Source organism: Strongylocentrotus purpuratus, unplaced genomic scaffold, assembly GCF_000002235.5.
Source record: "Strongylocentrotus purpuratus isolate Spur 01 unplaced genomic scaffold, Spur_5.0 spur5_contig_844, whole genome shotgun sequence".
NCBI classification, from domain to species: Eukaryota; Metazoa; Echinodermata; class Echinoidea; order Camarodonta; family Strongylocentrotidae; genus Strongylocentrotus; species Strongylocentrotus purpuratus.
The window spans coordinates 1,545,389-1,551,422 of NW_022145551.1; positions in this window are offsets into that span (position 1 = coordinate 1,545,389).

Genomic DNA, 6,034 nt, shown 5'->3' on the forward strand with positions numbered 1-6,034 from the left:
ACCTAAGCATGTTCGAATCTCCAGAGACTGTGAAAATCCTACCGAAGAGCTTGAAAGAAATAGCCAGGACATGTTCTACGCCAAAAGCATTTCGTCTTCCGAAATATACGCATAATGACATCATCGCGATCGAGAGAGAAACGAGAGAAAAAGAAGACAATCCGAAATGGGTCGAGTTTCGCACTGGATGTATCGAGGCAGAGAAATTCAAAGCTGTAGCTACGAGGACAAACCAGGCTGTCCAAATGAATCCTGTACGGTGCGATGGAGCAACGAGGGAACTCATCAATGATGTTATGAATTACACGAAAAAGCCTACCTCTCCCCGTAATGAGGCGGCAGACAAGGAGATGATACGTATAGCAAAGCAATTGTACATCGAAGATCACAGACGCCGATGCCACAGTCCTCTGGATGTCAGTTAATGTGGTTTATACATTCATTCAGAAATGATTTTCATCGGGGCTTCGCCAAGTGCTCAGGTAAGCTGCAAGAACTGTGGCGACGGTCTTCTTCAAATAAGTTGTCCCAAAGTAAAAGGTTGGGAGAAACCAACGCATCAGAACACTGAATACCTTGTTAAAACAAGAAGTGGTAAGGTCGAGCTCAAGACAACCCATGCTGTGTATATCCAAATCCAGACACAGCTAGTTGTGACTAGACGACCCTGGTGTGATTTTTTCAGCTGTACCAAAGCTGGTCATTTCCGACAGAGGGTAAGATTGAGCGATACGAATACCGTGCAATGGCAGAGATTTGCAGAAAATGTCAAGGATTTCTTCCTCACACACATAGTCCCAGAACTAGAACATGGGGGAATTGCCCAAAGCATTCTTAATAGCAACCCGACGTCTTCAACAAGTTACCACCGACCTGTTTCTTCAGCTCCGACGTGCTCAACGTTTGAGTGTGTGCCAAACAATAGATCAGACACAGACAGTTCGGTACAGCCCTCAGCTTGTGCCATAAGCACACGCACAGCAGAACCTCAGGAGGCTTCTGAGGATACGTCGAATGATGAAGTACTACCTGACAGTCTGAGTGACAGAGGGAGACGATGTAAATCTACAAGTGAAGATTTTTCGTTACCAAGGTACGATCAAGAAGATATCGACACAATCGAAGCAAAAACAAGAGGACAGAGTGATAATCCGTTGTGGTTTCAATATCGCATCGGTTGCATCAGCGCTTCGCGCATTAAGGATGTGGTCTCATGGAAAGGATCAAGACGTCGTGATCCAAACGTGCTTGTGAAAACAATAATGAAGTATACTGTTCTGAACCAAAATCACCCAAACCTCGTCTGGGGTCGGACCATGGAGCCAGTTGCAAGATACGTATACTTACAAGTTATGAAAAGCAAGGGCCACGAAGAGATTGAGGTTAAAGAATGCGGGATCTTTTTCCACCCAGTGAAGACTTTCATCGGTGCATCCCCAGATGGCCTTGTAAGTTGTAAATCTGGTTGCAAGGCTTGCAAAAGAGAAGATGATAGATATGGCATTTTAGAAATCAAATGTCCTGTAAGTCTAAAGCCCGGTGAGACACCAGGACCTCGTAATACTGGATACATTACAGAATCTGCACTTGATCGCAATGTACTCAGCACCCAACATACATACTATCATCAAGTTCAAACCCAACTAGCAGTGACTGGACTTCCTTGGTGCGATTTTTTCGTGTATAATCATTACGGCAAGAGCTTCATTCAAAGAATTAGACCACGTCCCCGACACTGGAATTTCGATGCGATCCAAGCCGAGCAATTCTTCTGGAAGTACATCGTTCCCGAGCTCGTAGACAGGAAGCTCCAAAACCAGATGGCCAGAGATCCTGTCGGTCATGACTCTCCCGAGAGGTTCGAGTGGTAACTTCTAAATCTTGCTATCATTGGAAACACTACATAAAGTGACATTCTTGCACGGGAATATAATGTTTTCCCCTCATTTTTTGGTTCCTTCTTATACAGGGCCGCATTTCTTAGCTTTTATTATTTGCAAATTTTAGGGGAATAGCTATGCCCACATTTTTTCCCTATAACTTTACATAATCAAAGTGTGAAAGATTGTATGAAGTAATTTAATCCGTTTCATACAACTACCTAGAGAACAGAGGGTTGTCTTGTGGATAAGTAATTAGACTCTACATCGGTCATCACAAGGAACAGTATTCCAATCCCTGACCAAAACTAATATCCTTTGACAAGACATTAATCTACATTTAGCATTCTCCACCCACGTGCAAGTGGATACATGACAGGCTATAACCAGGGTAACAATGTGTGGGTGGCTATTATAATCCCCATGAGTGTCACAGCGTGACGGATGTGAGCGCTATAATAAATGCTACGAATAAACGTCAAAAGTTTTCTCGAAAACTTATAGGCTCGAATTCACAAAGTAGGTTTGTCGAACATAAACCTAGGTTTATGTGCGTCATATGACGCGTTTTGACGCGTTTTTCCAAACCTTGTCTTTTTGCCTATATGTGCATTTGTTATCAAAACAGCTTACAATTTTCAGAAATAAAATGGTTGAATTGAAAGTATCGAGAAAGTATCGAAATGATTTTAGTACATTGTATAATTAGAAATTTGGAAACGTAATCAAGTGTACTGTAAACGAATCAGTAACGTCATTCATTTTGCGATCTAATACATTTTGATGTTTCTTAAGTACTGCACCACCTCAGGTGAAACGTCTGAACCAATCTATTGCTATAAGACGTAGATGATCTTACTTTGTTGGAATGTCGTAAAGTAATCGATCCCTCGGACTAACCAGCTGTCCTTTACAGTTTAGTTCAGTGGTCCTGTCAAAATCACATGATGTTAAATCCTTCGAAGTGTTTTTCACTTCGTGTGACATTCTCCATAAATCCCCCTGCCGAGCCAACTTTATAAAATGATGACTCACCCATGCAAAACTTCCAATCAATCAACATTATTGGTGTCATTGTGCAATCCAATTTAAAATGTGATCTCCATGTCACTGAAATCTTCACAAAATGTAACAGAAAGTTGATTATGTTTAGGCTTCTGAAACGATATGGACTGTCTTTAGCTGATCTGAAACTGGTATACACGGGCTATATTCGTCCTGTCATGGAATACTGTACCCCAATCTGTAATGATGGGCTTACACATAAACAAATAAGAAGCTTGAAGCAAGTTAAAAAAATAGAATGTAAAATCATGTTTGGTCCACGATACACAAATTATACCAATGCATGCCAAATATGTGATCTTTCAACGCTTGAATCCAGAAGGGTGAAGCTTTGTCTGGATTTCGCTACATCCTTAGCTAAACACCCAACATGTCGTACCTGGTTACCTCTTCGGAAAAAATATAACCATCTCATTACCCCATGCATCTAGATATCAACAGTTCAAGTGCAAATCCAATCGTTTCCTAAATAGCCCCATACCTTACTTCGTCGATCTTCTCAATAAAGCCAACCCCAATTAATAAAAATAGATGAATTAATATACATTTTGTATTTGTATCATACTCTTTTCACAGATGTTGAAGTTTCCTGATTGTTACTCTCCATAAGATAATAACAAATCAGAATAACACAATTATGTTCCCTTTCCCTTCAATAGCCTTTTTATATCTGAAGGAAAAGGAATGTTAGAGTGCCGTGATTGTTTTCTTGTATATCATTTTCTAAGCAATAGTACATATACTTGCAATATCAAACGTCAATAATGTTCTGAAAAGAATATGTTCTTTTCTATTTTTTTATATTCGTATATTGTTTTAATGAATCTTTAAAAATACATTTATGCAACTTATATTTTTTGATGTACATGCATTTTTACAACTTTCTCTGTTACTTCTTTTCTTCATGTTTCTCCTCTCCGTTGTTCTGACTTCATGTTATCTTCTGTTTTCTTATTTTTGCTGCCCAAGCAATCTTATCATAGTAACTATATATATTTCAATACTGACAAATCAATTGTATCTTTATTTTTTGTTTGAAATATGCTATGAGTCTTTTAATTGTACACATGACCAATTCAGCCATTGGGCTGCGACTCATGTTTTTATTGAATAAACCTTAAGTTGAATTAAATTGAAAGGAACGATGGTGTTCTCGAGTCACAGGCGATAAAATATAGTCATAATCAGTATTACAAATATGGAACAAAATCTGTTGAAAGATAAATAGAAACAATATAAATTATTGTAAAGTATGTATTTATACAATACATCAAACTAGATTAAATGTTCAGAAAATGACAAACGGTAAATCATATCAAATATATTTGTGTATTTTGTATTTTGCTTGTGTATTGCATTAATCATGGCAAATGATATTATAATAATGATAATTATAATAATAATAATAATCTTTTAAAGTCCACTCCAAATTTTATCAAGTTAAACCGACAATGGAAATTCTTTTTGCCCAATTGATCGTAAGCCTGGCAGCCCTTATTGTTGAACGCTAAACAAGGTAGCAGCAACTCTGGTATGACGCGGCCGGGGTTCGGAAACACGACCTCCCGGTTTTGAGGCGGACGCCCTACTGACTGAGCCAACACACCGGTTGGGTAAATCTGATAGCAATTATAACGTAAATTATTATGTAACTTATTTTGGGGTACAGTTCGAATGTTCAGAAACTCATTCTCTGATTGTTGTTATTATGCGTTTTATGTCCCACATTGTACACTCCTTTGTTGTGTAATGAAAACGATCATAATAACTGATCATCGCCAACGTCATTGTAATTTCTTATAGTACTCCAAAATCAGATATTCTTCGTTGTGATAATGTTATATATTCAAAGAACAGATGGTCGTCAATGTAATGTATTATATTGCAAAGAGAAATCCAACCTAAATAGCAAACTCCTCTAAAGGAAAGCAGATAAATCAGAGAAGTAGACTTGTGAAAGATGAGGAAGTAAAATGCCTTATCTTCGTATTCAAAAAGTATTTCACTGCATTTAATTTTATTTCCCCTTAAATTCGTCCTATTATTGTTATCATTAGTGGTATAATAGTCGTAGTAGTAGTAGTAGTAGTAGTAGTAATATCAGTGTTCCTTTCTGATGCACAGCAGCCATAGCTCATCTTTTCTCAAACTTTGATCCATCGACCAGAGAGTTAGTCAAGAATCTGGTCTATTTAATTTTGATCTCCACCACACCAACGCTACCTCTCCCTACTTCCTTGCTACCAGCCGATGATGGCGTGACCTCAGGCTGGGCTGGTGGCGTATATTTTTTTTTACACAACTGTTTAGCCATTTTCGCGAAAAAATTCCAAGAAGTGCTCTGGTGAAAGAGTCCAGGTCGTCAGCGCACTGTGTGCCAGCACGTACACCCAGGGAAGGGAAGATGATAGAAAGGGGAAAACAACAATAGTGGAGAGGATATGGAGAAGGAAAAACAAGGAAATACATAAGGAAAGAGAAGCTAGAGGATAAGTCACAGGGAGAACATAGAAATACAAATAATTGAAGAGCTAAGAGGATCATAGACTAAGGAAAAACAGGGAAACACATAAAGAAGGAGAAAGGGAATCTATCATATTAAAACAAAGAAATAGATGCATGACGAAGGAGAAAAGGATAGATTGAAGGAGAAACAAAGAAATACATAAAACAAAAGAGAAGAGGTTAGAATAAAAGAGAACAAAAGAAATAGTTATAGATAGATGAAGAGAGGGAGAGAGAGAAAGGAACAAAGAAAGATATATATATATATATAGATATAGAGAGAGAGAGAGAGAGAGAGAGAGAGACATAGAGATAGATAGAGAGAGAGAGAGAGACGGTAGAGAGAGAGAGAGATATATATAGAGAGAGATAGAGAGAGAGAGACAGAGAGAGACAGAGAGATAGATTGAGAGAGAGAGAGAGAGACAGAGAGATAGATAAATATAGAGAGAGATAGATAGAGAGAGAGAGAAAGAGAGACAGAGATAAAGATAGAGAGAGCGATAGATATAGAGAGAGAGAGACAGACATATTGATAGAGAGAGAGAGAGAGAGAGAGAGAGACGGGAGAGATAGGGTACACA